Below are 15,248 nucleotides of genomic sequence, written 5' to 3' on the forward strand. Positions count from 1 at the left end.
CTCCTGTCCTGTAGATGTCGCTCTAGTGTGTTGTAAATTACTCATAGAGCGAGACAGAGGGCTGGACTGACTGGAACACAACGGGAGTTTGTGCTCTGCTGAGTTTTGGCCATGAGAGTGAGACAGTCAGTCTAGACGCTCTTGACAGCCTCGTCTGGAGGAGAGACACTTCCCTCTGCGGCTCTGTCCCCATCACGACGACACATTTACAAACGTAAGCCGTTTCTATCTATCATATGGAGTTGTCTGATGATAGCCTGGAGTGGTTCGAAATAGTAAATGTGCTGCATTTCTGCAAGGAAAAAGCAATTGAAGTTGTTGCAGACAGTCGCAGTGGAAAAGACTATGCGCGTTCACGTTCTTAAAGGGACCGTCGCTTATTAATTAATGCTGCATAAATAATCAGTTTCCCACTTTGCACGACTGGGCTTTTCTTAGGTTAAATAAGCGTTAAATAACGGGGCTGTACCCTTATAAAAACTTTCTGGTCTCAAGTCAGTATTTCATTTTTATTTTGCTGCAAAGTCAGGACGTTAGTATCCTTGTCTAATTAAAAGTTTCTGCAGTAAAGGTAACGTAAACATAAAGAAATATAAACTCTTTTACTTTTTTACATTTTGAATTATGCAATAGAAACATCAGGATGCAGTGTCTGCTTTATTTTTTTATAGTTTTGTTGTAAGAAGGGCAATATGGCTCTGTTACAGTATTCACTTTTATGCAATATTTTATATTACACTACAAAATACTGACACACACACAAAGCAAAATATAGTAAGATAAAACCTGAAGTTTTGCTTTCCAAATTTTTGTTTTCTATTGCACGGTTGTGTCTTTTTGGCATGTAATGGAGCTCTTACACTGTTATTCCCTTATAGGCGTATATAACAACCTCAGGGGCCAGTTTGAAGACTCATAACTCATCATGTCTGAGAGAGAGAGAGAGAGAGAGAGAGAGAGAGAGAGAGAGAGAGAGAGAGAGAGAGAGAGAGAGAGAGAGAGAGAGAGGGGTGAATCAGAGACCATTGCTGCTATCTCTTTCTGTCAGTCTCACACAGATGTATAATTCAGCCCAAACTGGTACCTTAAATGTGTCTCGACAGTAATTCTTGGAAAAACGTCCTCTGTCTCTTTCCTGAGGTCATTTTGCATGGCTGAAGTAACATAAAGTGGCATTATGTGGAGCCCTGGGCCCCAGATTCCCTCATTTGTTCCTAGTGATGCATACAGACCAGCTTCATAACATGGATGTGACTTTGTTTCCGAAAACTAGAGAGCTGCCTGAGTATGCAGTATTTTAAAACATCATGGGTACGCAGCTGGTACAAAAAAAGTGATGTTCAATTTCAGATGCGGCCTTTGTAGGCAGTAGACAGCAAAACAGGTTTTGGATCAGAGCCTATGCTTTCCCTTTCGACTGCCAAATTAAGTAATGCTAGTCCACGCTGACCCCTCAACTTTCTGTCCCTTTCATTCCACCTCTGTTAAACACCCAGAAAAAAGTAGATCATGGAAACTCTTATTCCTGTAGAGCAGTGGTTCTTAAAACAAGTACAAGAGGTGACAGAGGAGGTAACAAAATGCTGAGTTTTTCCGCTCATTTAATTCTACCCCACCTTAAAATAACATTAATACCAAGCATGTATTTCTAACAGGCAAAATGCCACTTCTAGTGTAAAAATATGAAAATTGCGGTGCCGTAAAAGGTCAAATACATGACATTCAATCAAATTGCCTCTTCTTTTGATGTCAAAACTGTCTGCATCCACTCAAGCATCGGCATATGATAGGTTGCGTGCAGAGTATGCTGCCTTAGCAAATTGTGCTACATTACTGGCGTTCTCGACAATGTACGTTTGTAAAAGTGGGGTTTTAGCACTTACTAGCATGAGGAACAAATATATAGACAGACTGAGCATAGAAATGAATTTAAAACTCAAAATCTCTTTGATACAAAAACATGTCTTGTGTGAGTTCTTGTTTTAAATACTGATGAAACAAAAAAGGTAATATTAAGTGATGTACATTTTAAACACATTGTTTGCTATAGTTCCAACGAGAGCCACAGCAGAACTGTTGTGAGTCTCCAGGCAACACACAGCTGTGTTTTATTAGTAAACAAATCTTGAACGAATAGGGAGAGTCACTTGCTGCGTACGAAATCACGTACTATGTGAGTATGTACTACATTTGAATTTGAACTTACTCTGCAACCGTTAAAAAACTAAGTTCTATATAGTATGAATGAATGTAGTTCCAGACGCACTACATCCACCATGCTGTCGTTATCAGTGACATACTAGCACCAGTTGCGTCCCTTTACCTCCATTCATAAATCCTCTCCTGTGACCTCATGGGATAGTGAAGTGTCCATCGTATGCACACTTAAGAATTTCGGCAGAAGTAGTAGGTCATCCGGTTACTTTTCGTCTACGGTTTGTCGAGTACTAGGAATTTGGACTTCTGCTGGTGAACTGATTTACGTATTCTGTTTAGTAGGGAAGTATTCGATATCAGATGCAGCAATGACCCATTCAAGAAGCAAGTGGCTGCATTTATTACTGAATGAATGAATGACTGACTCACTCATACTGCTGGTTTTAGTTTAATATTTAAAGGGGCTTTTGATATATAAAAGGTTGTGGTAATATAAGAATATCCTCTAAGTTCCAGAGCTGAAAACTTCCTTGTTAGTCAAAGAAAAGCTTTATAGACACCAGGCTCAGCAAACGGTCTTGTGCTTTATACTTACGTCATTGCGTGACGAGAAACAACTCTACAGAATGTCTAGCCCACCGACTCATGGAGGGCTTGTGCTAGATAGCCAACAACAATAAACATGCCGAGGAAGATAGCAAGATATTGCGCTATTCCTGGTTGTGGAAGAACACAGTCGCTGCATAAGCTTCCTTCGGATCCCAATATTAGGAATGAGTGGTTGAACTATATTTTTAATGAAGTTCCAGCTCACGTGGGGAAAATGGTGGCGTTCATTTCATTTCACTGCGGAATCGTTTATAAACAAATCTTCGGTCGATGCTGGATTTGGATCCGACAGGAATGGTGGAACACTTATGTGAGTAAAACGTGTTTATTATATGTAATAGTATTACATTGTTATAGATTGTTTTGCTTATGTGTATGTGTCTAACAGAGCATACCTTTAGCACGCTGGACTCAGACACGTATGGGCCAGGGCTCGCAAAGCCTGGCTGGCCGATGAATCTCATAATATTCCGTTCTTGATATGTGATATTCTCTCACATTACGACATTTGAAGGGCAGCAAGCACGTACGCACGTGTATGTGTGTGCGTGGGGTTCGCGCTTATATATCGACCGATCTAGCGGGTGGATGATAAATAAATCATTGTGTTTGTTTGATAAAGAAATTTAAGTGATCCCTCAATCTTTCCTCTCCCTCGTGAACTGACAGCTGAGCTTAAGCTAATTAAATATGCAAATCTTATCCAATCCTAGCCGTGGGCAATTACTTCCAAGTCTCCAGTGCGGCACGCCCATCAAAACCCAGCATTTTGGAGAGAGCCTCAAAACCAGTGTAGAAAATAGCCTATAACTTATTAGTTATGATGTTTTTGAATATAAAAAACACACAAACACTGTTTTATACTGTTGACCTCAGACAACAGTTTAAAAAACACAAAAAAGCCAGTTCATGACACCTTTAAAAAGTATTGCTTGGTTTTTGCCATCATTGCACTTAATTGATCATTTATTATAATTTAAAATAATATTTCATAACATTATGCCATTGTCACTAAATTCACACCACCTCAGAGTAACATTAAACTGTGTAAATAGATGCCACAGCAGTGCAAATATGGCTTAATTATTGAATTGGTTTATTTATTATATTAATAATTAAATTAGTGGAATTTTAGGAATTAAAAACATGTCACCTTTATGGCCTTCTAAACCCATAAGACTTCCGTTCATCTGCAGAACACAAATGAAGATATTTTTGATTAAAATCTGGGAAATTTCTGTCTTTCCAAAGACCGCTTCGCAACCACCACTTTGACTTGAATTGAGTTGAGCAGTTTAGTCCAGATTTTCTGAAGTCTCGATCACTTTATATGATGAACATGTAGAATTCTGTCACGTTTGCTACAAAGGAAAACTAGTGCGAGGACTCAAGAGGACATCATTAATTTATTGCAAAATAAAACATAAATACAAAACAAAACCCACAAGTGGGAAACATGAACTAGAAATAAACAACTTAAAAATACCAAATTGGATCACAGGGAACCAGGAGATATAGACAATACAATACAAAGGTCCAACCAAGACTAACAAACACAAGGAGCTTATAAAGGGAAGAAACAAGAGGGAACAGGTGGGAGAAATCAAACACTAATCAGATAACAAGGGGGAGGGATCAGACAGAGACACGAGCACATGCCCAACATAACAAAACACCCATGTGCTACACAAGACATGACAGGCATGTGACAGAATTCAGACTTTTATTCACACATTCATCAACACACAAATCAGTTGTGGTAAATGGAAGCTCAACTTTGCTTGACGTGCGAGAACCAGTGAGGTTCATTCTTGTGTGTTGTGCAGCGTGATTTAGCTTCCATAAGAGGTCTGTTCTCTTGCGTCAAGCAGGTTTGGTTATACAATCTCTTTATGATCTTTAGAAGCTTCAAAGTGGCATTCCATCAAAAAGATCTTCATTTGTGTTCTGCAGATGGCCAAAAGTCTTACGGGGTTTGGAACGACATGAGTAATTAATGATATAATTTTCATTTTTGTGTGAACTATGCCTTTAAGAGGGAAAATATAGTCACTTAAAGGGGTACTTCAGCGCTGGGAAGATGAATCTGTATTTAAACTGGGTCATTAATGTAGTAGAAATGTGAAATTATTTTTGAATTTGGTGCCTTCTAGACTGAGAAAAGACAAAAAAAATGTATTTTTGTTTCATGGGGATGAAAGACTACAATTCCCAGAATGCTTCGCTGCCCTGTGAGGCCATTCCCAAAGCCACCTACTGGATTACTGTGACTGAGTTGGAGAAGACAATACAATTAAAAACTTAACGTGTCCGTTCAATATAATGAGTGAGTCACTGCGCGAGTATCACAGCACTGAGCACTAACTGCAGGAGTGAGATAAATGAGCTGAATGATGAGAGCTGAGGTAATCACAACTACACTGGCGGCATACATTCACAACGCTAGTTCAGTCTGGCGCGTTTCAGTTCATGCCTTTGCAAGCTTAACTTTCATAGAAATTAATTTGAGAAGTTAAAAGACTTACATTGCTCACCATAGCTCCGTTTAAATGAGTGCCTGTAGCTGCCATCTGAGCTGTGAGTGTGATCTCCATCCCCCATCCGCATGTTCAAAACATGCGGGAATGGCTCCCTCTGCTGGCTGTAGTCTTTAGCCTTTGGCCAAACATTCCTCCTATGATGCAAATATCGTCAATTTGCATCATAGGAGGAATTTTTCCAGAAATAAAATGTAATAATGTCTTGTCTCAGGGGGATATGAGGGGGGAAAGCACAATCATTTGAATATACTCCAGGGTTACTACTGATACAAAGCCATATGCTAATCGCTGAAGTAACCCTTTAATGGAAAAACTGTGGCTGCAATCTAAGAGGAAGAGAGGAGGTACGTAGAAGAATTTTTAATGCCTTAGGGGGTATGCCACACTAAAAAGTTTGGGAACCACTACTGTAGAGTAATGACTCCTGTCATGTTGTGTGTACTCTGTCTGTACCTGCAGAAAGCTCTACACATGTCCACAGAATTGGAATTGCTGCCATTCATAAAATTCTATTAATTCTCCACAGTGGTCAATGGTTTGACAAATGCAATTTTCTTTCTACAGTTGATGTATTTTATATTGAAACAGGAAATGTGGTGTAACGTCTTGAAGGGCTTATTCTTTTTTAGCCAATAGCTTTTAGTTTGCACCACTGCCTGGCAAATGCAATGTGTGTGACTTGATTTTCCAGTGTTATATGTTCTAGAAGTTATTACAGCTGTAATTTTTTGTATTAATTTATTGAACATTTTGAATAATTGAATAATGCTATCTATTTTAGCACATAAAGGGGTGTTCACACTACCCTTTTTAATTCATAGCTCTCGGTCAATACATATGCAAATGCAGAACACTGCGTTCCAAAGTCGAGTCTGGTTAACTTTTACCTGCAAATTGTATCGTGACGATGTGTGCATGATCAATAGATAAATGATACGTCTCAGTGTTACCTCGAGTAGAGTAGTTTACATATTTTGTACACTTTGTGTTTGTATTAGTTTTAATGTCAAGTTTTTGTTTTAAAGGCGTCTCGTTTTGCAGTGTCCAGTGAAATTTAGCGTGCTCAAAGTGTGATCTAGTGTGATCTAGGTCTGATGTGATCATGGCTTAATTCTGCAGATTTTCACTCAAAATTGGGGAATGAATTCCTGACATTCTATCTGAGCCTGTGCATGGGCAAAGCCTGGGTCACATCCTGCAGCTAATGTCTTCTGCACTGATATGACTAAGATATGAAAATAAAGATGTCCTCCCCGAAGGTTTGTTTTTTGTTGACCCGTCTGAAGTTGGACCAGCTGTTTATGCTGGGTGCTGCAGTTTTTGTTGTTCGCTTTTGCACAAGTTTGTTTTTACATCGCAGTATTTTGCCAGTGACCTTATATTGTTGCATTGTCCACTGAAAAACAGCTGATAAAAATGCAGTCCAGTTTAGAGCAAGTATTGCACAGTGCTCTTTTGAATCCTACCACAAATATGTTGATGGCATGACTCACTCCTTCAGTGTATTTTTGGAGTCCATTCATGCTTATGATACAGATATATTATGGCTGTTGGTATATTTATAGCAGGGTTTTTTCTTTAATTTCATGTGGAAGATGCTATGAAATGGTTTGCAAATTCAATTTTCAGTTTTTCTGTTGATTTTTTTTATATTAGAAACCAAACAATTAGTGTTTTAGACAGCATCCTTTAGTTTACCACTGGTAAATGCAATGTGTCACTTGATTTTCTATTTTTAGTGTGATATGAGTCATTTTTTACATTTTGTTTTTGACTTAACCACAAATTTCCAATTTTGTAACAACATTATTTTAACACTGTAAAATAAGAATTTTTATTTTCAAGCACTGTAAAAAAGTTGAGAACTTAACTTAAAAGTTTAAGGCAACCTGCTGCAGAAGATTTTTGAGTGGATTTAATCAGTTTTTTTGAGTTGTCTCAACTTTTTTCATGTTAAATAGTTTAATAAACTTTAAAAGCTGAATTTGTCATACAAAACATAAGTTGGATTTTTGTACAGTGGCATACTGCTGTTGATAGGTTAGGTGATAGGTTAATGCCTACTCTTTCACTTGTCATTTTTAAAGAATTGTATTCAATATGTAGTGACTATACTGTAAAAAAATATATATATTTAAAAAAAGTTACTTGGTTGCCTTAATTTTGAGTTCATTGAAATAAAATGAACATTAATAAAATGAACATTTTTGAGAATCGACAACCTTTATTAAAATATTTTGTAAGCATATTGGGTAATTGTGTGACACAGTGAAACATGCCAAATTGTGCTATTATCAGAATTTATGAAATTTTGTATGTGGTTCAGATACAATAATATTTTGAGTTTATGTTTATTAAACCAATTTTCTTTATTGTATCAACTTAAATTTTTAATTTCACTGAACTCAAAAATGTAAGGCAACCAGGTTATTTAAAAAAAAAAGTTAAACCAACTATATATATATATATATATATATATATATATATATATATATATATATATATATATATATATATATTAACTTTGAATGGCACAGTATTCAGTAAATAGCAAGCTAGTATGTCACTTTAAACTGCCCATTATTTGCTATTTCTAGTCAGAGGGAGGGGGCATTCTCATTTTTGATAGCATTTCATTGGAGAAAAAATTGTATATGCCTGTGAAAAGAAGAAGAAGATGATGATGATTTGTTTCATTTTCCTAGAAGGGAAAGACTGTGCATTGTAAAAAATGTGTATATGCCAAATGCCTATATAACAGACTTCAACAAAGCTTCACTTTTGATTTCATGGGGTGTAATGTATCGAGCAGTGCTTACTGTGACTCATTCACATGCTTTCCATCAACAATCACTACATCATGTCGTACATAAATCTTCACTCCTGTGGTGCTGGAGCATTAGAGAACAAGCCTGTTAGCAACAAGCCATCTATGTACTTGTTCCTAAGCTTGGGAGAATGATTAGGGACTAACAGGCCGCTGTTTTTCCTCTTCTTCCTTCTCGATCTTTATTTTTAGCCATCTTAGGCACCCTTCCCAGTCCACCCAGGGAGTCTTTCTGTGCGAGCTCAGGCTAAGATTCCAAATTCACTAGGTTTTAGCATCTACGGCCGTGGCGAGAAGGAGAAAAAGGACTTTTCTGTCTTTCTGCAGGTTTCTCTTAGCTGCCTTTGAAGAAGCTTAGTTTTATTCATGTATGCCCCATAAATATTGATCAGAGTCCTGGTTCAACGCATCTTTTTGCTTTGAAGGCTTATTGATGGATTAGTTTCCTGCAGGAATAATTCATTGGGCAGGAAGAGGGAGTGTTAGGGACAGAGCTTGATTTCGAAGTCTTTATTCAAGGCCTGACTCAAATCTGTGAGGATGCACAACACAGGAAAGAATGTCAAGGTCTTACGTTTTTTAACCGCATTATTATATTTTTGGGGAAAAAGTTCAAGACTTTTAACTGAACAGAATTCCACCAGCGGCAGAATTTACAGCGGTTATAATATTATATTTTGATATACTTATTGTAGATTTTACTTGGCCAAAAAACAATAATGTCCCTATGTCAATCACACATCCAAAATGCTTCCGAGAGAAAGATCAGAATAAAATATTAAATGTTGAGAGAGTGTTGATGCATGTCTAGCCTTTCCTTGCCGACATATTTATTCATGGAGATTAAATCCGAGAATGCCCTCCTGCTTTCTCTTGTGTCCATTGAAGTGCAGTCTGTCCTCAGCCGTGTCTCTGATGCCTTCCAGCTGAATGGCTCTTAAACCAGAATTATTAAATTCGTACACATCCCGTGGCCACTCTTCAGATCCCTAGGGAAGAGGACCTGGGAATATCAGCTGTCAAAATTCACATTCTAATACTATGCGATTAGTGTAGCATGTAGCACATAAAAAAAAAAAAACACATTGCGTCTTTATGCCATTGACTCCTTAGCGAACATTTCAGGCTCCTTTGCAAACTTTTCAAATTGCTTTGATCGTGGGGGGAAAAAGCTACTGAAATTGTTTAATTTTAGGAACATTTTTCTTTCCATTGCTCTTGCAAATGGGGTTAATATTAGCATTGTTTTAACAGAGGACACTTGCTCGATTTCTTCAGTGTTTTTAAATTTGAATAATCTTGATCTGAATTAAGTAATATTTGTGTGTGTTTTTTAAACCGATCGATTTATCCATTCTCAAATATAGAGAAATTTCACAAATGTATTAAGTTTATTGGAAATAAATTATTGGTTATTCAAATACTAAATTATTTTAGTGGAAAAAAAAACTTTAAATATAACTAAGTTTTAGACCATTTTTTTTGTCAGTTATTTTTTTATGTTCAACTCAAAACATCAAGTAAATGATATTTAGAGGTTTTATTAAGTTAATAAAGTTAATCATTACTGAGACATTTACTAAGCCACTGATATGCTTAAATAAAAAAAATGTTTTACTACTAAAGTATAAAAATACCACCGTATGTTTGCAGATATTTGGGAAACATGCAGTTCACATCACATACTTGTTTCTCTTATTTTACTTTGAAATGTGCGTTCCGTGTCGGAATGTCTGCTTTTGTTTTGGTCTGTGCGATAACGCACGTTGCCAATTTACCCAGTAGTATTTCGACACAGTTGATGAAAAACATAAAGCATTGCAGCCATGCAAGCCAGCAAACAAACTGTGTCAGAGATCACAGATTCTACCCAAAGCCTTGGAATCCATCTAAAATCCCTATGAACGAAAGCATATTCAAATCTGGATAAATCAACTCGTCTACTTGCAGTATAGGCCTATAAGTCTCCTCACCTTCCACTGTCAGTTGCGTTCGTTCCTTTTGTGTGTCCTCATACTGGCAACCCGCGTGAGTGTCAGCTGTCATTCCTACTTACAACACCTTTAAAAGCTCCAACGCTCCAGCCATCAAAGCCTAAAGGCCTGTTCACAACTATTAAAATGTTCGGACAGGACCAATATAAAAAATATTAAAAATACATTTTTTTAAGTTGTTTCTACATTAATTTGGAAATGTGAAATTTTTACAATAAAAATATTTAAAACATGTTTTGCACATATACGTTGCAAACTACAGTACTTTGGACAGATAGTATACCGTTGAGGCATGCAGCACTGATTTTTCTGTGTCACATTGTCACAGTTAAAAAATTGCATGTTAGTTCGATCACCCACGCAAACAAATAGAATAAAAACATTCCCAACCCTGTCTCATGTCTGGTGGGTGAGTGAGTGAGCGAGCCAGGCTAGGCCTGTAATTTTATATCCATGGTGTGATGAGTCTAGATGACTTTGCTGATCCATGCAGACACCACTCAGCCAGCTGTGGTGGTGCAGCATTCATCACCTGACCTGAGATCAGTTGTGAATATTGGTGCTATAGCAAAGATTGGGGTCATGGATCGTGATTAAAATTCAGGAATGAGATGAGACCTGCACCTTAACTCTGACTGGCCAAACCTGGCAACAGATGCCACACAACATCATCGTGACATCATCCGTCATCGTGATCGGCTCCTTCCACCAGCTTCAGACTCATGTATGGTCATTTGTGCTGCTGCCACCTAACATGCCCATAAGTGGCGAGGCAGACTGCTCCCCGCCTGTAGCCTGCCCACGTCTCTCTCTCTCTCGCAGCCTCCCTCCCCCTCTTCTCTTCCTGGCTCGAGGAGAGAAAGCCGATAGAAGCCTGCATTCCTACAGCATAGCAGGAAAGCTTCCTGACACAGGCGGGGAATGCGTGACGTCCCTCTCCGACCGTGCGGTCAAACTGCTCTCGGGACAGCACTCGCGCCATGGCTTGTGTTCAGCCAAACTCAGTTGGCCTGAAGGGGAAAGGTCTCACAGTATAGCGCACAACACACACTGTTAAAGGTATAGCTCACCCAAAAATGAAAATCCTGTCATTTACTCAACCCCAAGTTGTTCTCTAAACCTGTATGAGAACACAAAATATATTTTAAAGAATGCTGGTTGACGATAGCCATTGATTTCCATGGTAGGAAAAAAATACTATAGCCTACTCATCTTTGCACCAATAAAATGTGCAACACTGTTTTACTACCAAATGTGTAATAATTCATTTAAATCAGAGTAGAACAGTTTCCTAGACTTCTCACAATTTCGGGGCACGCGTTTTCCCAACATAATGCATGATGGGATACGCTTGGCCTCGAATACAGCTCCAATGTGGTATTCAAGATAATGTGAATTTCGTGTGCATTAAGAGCACTGCACGTTGGCATTTTTAGGACATGGGACAGACTTGCACACTTACTTCCTGTCATGTGCACATGCTCTCAAGTAGCCAAAACCACAAGTGTGGGTATTTGGACAGGGCTGAAAAGTAAAGCCAAAACATTTTGAAGTATAGTTCATAAACCACCCTCTCCATGTAATCAATTGGGATGCGGGGGGAAAAAAATCCTATTCAAACTCTTCAAATATACAGTCTGTCAAATACAGTTTCTGTCCTTTTTAGGTAGTTCTTATTATGTTGATATGAATAGTTTTTCCAATAAGTTTGGTTTTAGTTAGTTAGATGCTATAAAAAAAGAATGTAATGTCACAATTGAAAGTTTGTCTTTAAGGACCTTGATACCGTAGCTCCACCTAAGTATCACTACTGCACAGACTCAGGCTCTGAGTGATCAGCAATGATTGTTTCTTAGATATTTTTGCTTCATTTTTCTACATCGGAAGGAAGCGGAAACTCTTTATTTTGAATTAACCAGGGGTTCTCAACTCTGGTTCTTGATGTCCACTTTCCTGCCGAGTTTAGCTCTAAAGCTCAATTTATACTTCTGTGTCAAGTGTACGCAGTAGCTACGCCGTAGGCTGTGTGTTGCGCACAACGTACCCTGACCGCACCTCTCCATAAATGTAACAATGTGTCAATTCTACTAGGGCTGGGTAAAAATATCTATTCATCAGTGCATTGCAATTATTTGCTTCTCAATTTAGTATCAAATCCTATGAATCGATTCAGCCCACTGGCCAGTGGTTCAGCGTTGTACAACACGTGCTTTACCAAAACAGCAAGAGGGTAGACAGCAGCTGCACTCCGTTCAAGCCTGCACCACCAACGTTAAAAGCCGATGTTTGAGCTCATTTTGGATCAGCTGTTCAGTGTTATTTATTGCACACATAGACTAATATGTGGCGGTGCTCCACAGAATTAAAGCCGCACTTGGCTACTTTTGCTCTCGGGGTCCCCCTACAGTTTGGAAAAAATAATGTCCTCAACTACTGTCGTAAGATCTGTCATCCTACAACAGGGGATGCCATCACGCATGCATTTGTTGACATGACAGCCCTGATAGCCCTGAACTAGTAATGCGCGGGTCGTCTCATAACCCGCGGACCCCCTATGTCTATTTAATGGTCGCGGGTGTGCGGCGGGTTGTAAAAATATATACAGTGGTGCGGTGCGGGCCAAATAACTTCATAAAAGTGGCGCCGCGGGTCGGTGCAGCACTAACAGTTCCCCTGAACACTGCAAGAGGAGTTCAGAGTTCTTCTGGCGTCGCGTGTGAAATGTCTTCATCCCAGGTAACGTTACAGTCAGTGGCATGTTTCAGCATGTCATATGAATATAATTTCATGGGTTTTATTTTTTTCAAACGCCAAATAATCACGATGCTCACGTTTACAAGCCAGCTTCATTATAGTAGTCTATTGGTTACCGTTTTACAGAATCTATATGATACTTCAGTTCAATGTTTGAGTGGTAGGTAATCACCATAACAAGCAGGACAGCATCGGTCGGGCACGCCTCCTTCAGCTCACGCCAACGAGCAAACGCTGATCCAATGTTGATCCTCCTCCTGCCTTTAATCCCATCACGTTTTCGTTTCCTCTTATTGCTTTCCTCCAACAAAACCTTTTCTTTCTTATTTGTCTGTGCTGCTTCGGACATGACTGTATTATCCGACGAACAAAGTTCTGCTCGCACGTCCGAATGTAAGGAAGTGTTGGTGGAAGTGACGTATATGCCGTAAAGCTGTCGAATTTTGTAGTTCTTTTTGTTCTCGGGTTACTACCCGAAACCCGAAGTTTAAAAGTACGATTAAAAACGATACAGACCCCATCAGGCTATGGCAGACGTGTCATTCAACCTATTGTAAGTCAATTTATCATCACAAGAGTCTTAAAAAATATATTATGAAGGTTGAAAAGTTACCTAGTGCTGCTTTAATACCGGCTGCCACATATTGCGTTTCGTCATTATTTTTTAAACGCTATTTAAAACACGTACGCAGCGTATTCGCTCAGCTGCATTTCCTTTCCCTGCTCTCGAGCCTCTCTTCACCTTCGTTGCTCTGGTTGGTTGTAGCGCTATCCTATTGCGTGCAGAGGGAGTTTGAAAGACAACCGTTTATCCCGCCCCACGGATTGAGCCCTGTCTATGGTGAGTTTCCAGACCAAACATCTTGATGTGGGTCTGGCTTGTCAGGCTAGTAATACTGCACACATTATTTAAAAATATACTCAGGTACTTAATTATTTGTGTCTTTACTTAATAATGAATCAATATCGAAGCTAATAAATCAATATCGAATCTAATCGAAATCGAAATAAAGTCTCAAGAATCGAAATCAAATTGAATTGTGAAATTCCTAACAATACCCAGCCCTAAATTCTACGCGAACCGCGAGCGCCATGATTGGTCTGCCAGAACCCCCCCCTTAGGTCTATAAATAAATAAAAATAAATAAATCTGCGATATGAGTGCGTGTCCAGAAAGGATAGTTTCAACCTATATCTGCTATATAATACAATATTTTGTAGTGCAGAGATTTTTTTTATGTTAGTGAATAAATATATAGATTTGCTGTGTATTGTTTTTTTTCCATTAAAACCAAAGATGTTAATCAGTTATTGTATATCAAGAACACGGACACATCACAATTGGTGCATTTCGTTTTGTGATTTCAATGGAATGAATAGTCTCCGTAACAGCAAACGATTGAAGCAATCACTAGTCAGTACACGAGCCACCTGAAAACAGCGACCACGAGCTCTGCATGATTTCACAAACGCATCCAGTACCTGATCGCCTCTTATGTTACTCTACTAATCAACTACAGGTGCTTAATTTGTATTGCATACAACAACTCAAGGTGCAAGAAACGCCGCTACCTGCCGCCATCCCTCGGGTGCATCTCAAACACATGCAGTGACAGTGTAAACAAGTTACTTCTTCAGCTTTTGCCTTGAGACTAGGGGTTACGATCAACATCCCTGTGGGCACTGCCCAGTAGTGGTCTGCATGAGTAATTGCATATTGACGTGGACAACAACGCGGAAGTATAAATGAAAACCAACACGTAACTTGCAGCGCAGAGGATACAGCGTAGGTCCAACGCAGAAGTATAAATTATCAAACAAACAGGATGATTTATCGCTCATTCACCCGCAAGTAATTGGAATGTTATTCTTTATTACTTGACCCGCCTGATCGGTGGATATAACCGCAAACCGTGCATCACTAGCACACACACATGCACAAGCCTCACAGCAGAGTCAGAAAATTCACCATGAACTTCCACGATTTGTATTTTTCCTTCAAACATCAAGTCAAGAGAGTGAACAACACGCATCAAGAAAGGGATGTAATTTCACTATTTAAGATAGCCCGTCAGCAGGCCGGTGATAGGTTTTGGTAGCCTGTCTGGTAAACACATAGTACTGTTTTTACTGCATTTTTAATCAAATAACTGCAGCATTGATAATCATAAGAGACTTTTTTTTCAAAAACTTTGAATTATTCCATGAAAAATTGTGTAAATGGGGTCAGATTTGAATTCATGATTCATCCATAAAAAATGATTTTGTATTGATGTACAGCGCAGTTCTACATGCTTTAAGTATTTCTAGCTAAAGCCCTCATTACAGACCATCTTTGTGTCTCGTACCACAAATTAAGCCTTTGTC

The 15,248-nt window shown here is 38.7% G+C and overlaps 1 protein-coding gene across 1 annotated transcript in view; it reads left to right on the forward strand.

Moving 5' to 3' along the window:
- The first annotated feature begins 76 nt into the window (after window positions 1-76).
- ldlrad4a (low density lipoprotein receptor class A domain containing 4a) overlaps window positions 77-15,248 on the forward strand; it is a 216,804-nt gene continuing 201,632 nt past the window's right edge. The window contains exon 1 of the mRNA XM_067426689.1: window positions 77-214. The gene's annotated coding sequence lies outside the window, so the exon portion shown is untranslated. The remainder of the gene's footprint in view (window positions 215-15,248) is intronic.

Source organism: Pseudorasbora parva, chromosome 19, assembly GCF_024679245.1.
Source record: "Pseudorasbora parva isolate DD20220531a chromosome 19, ASM2467924v1, whole genome shotgun sequence".
Classification (NCBI taxonomy): Eukaryota; Metazoa; Chordata; class Actinopteri; order Cypriniformes; family Gobionidae; genus Pseudorasbora; species Pseudorasbora parva.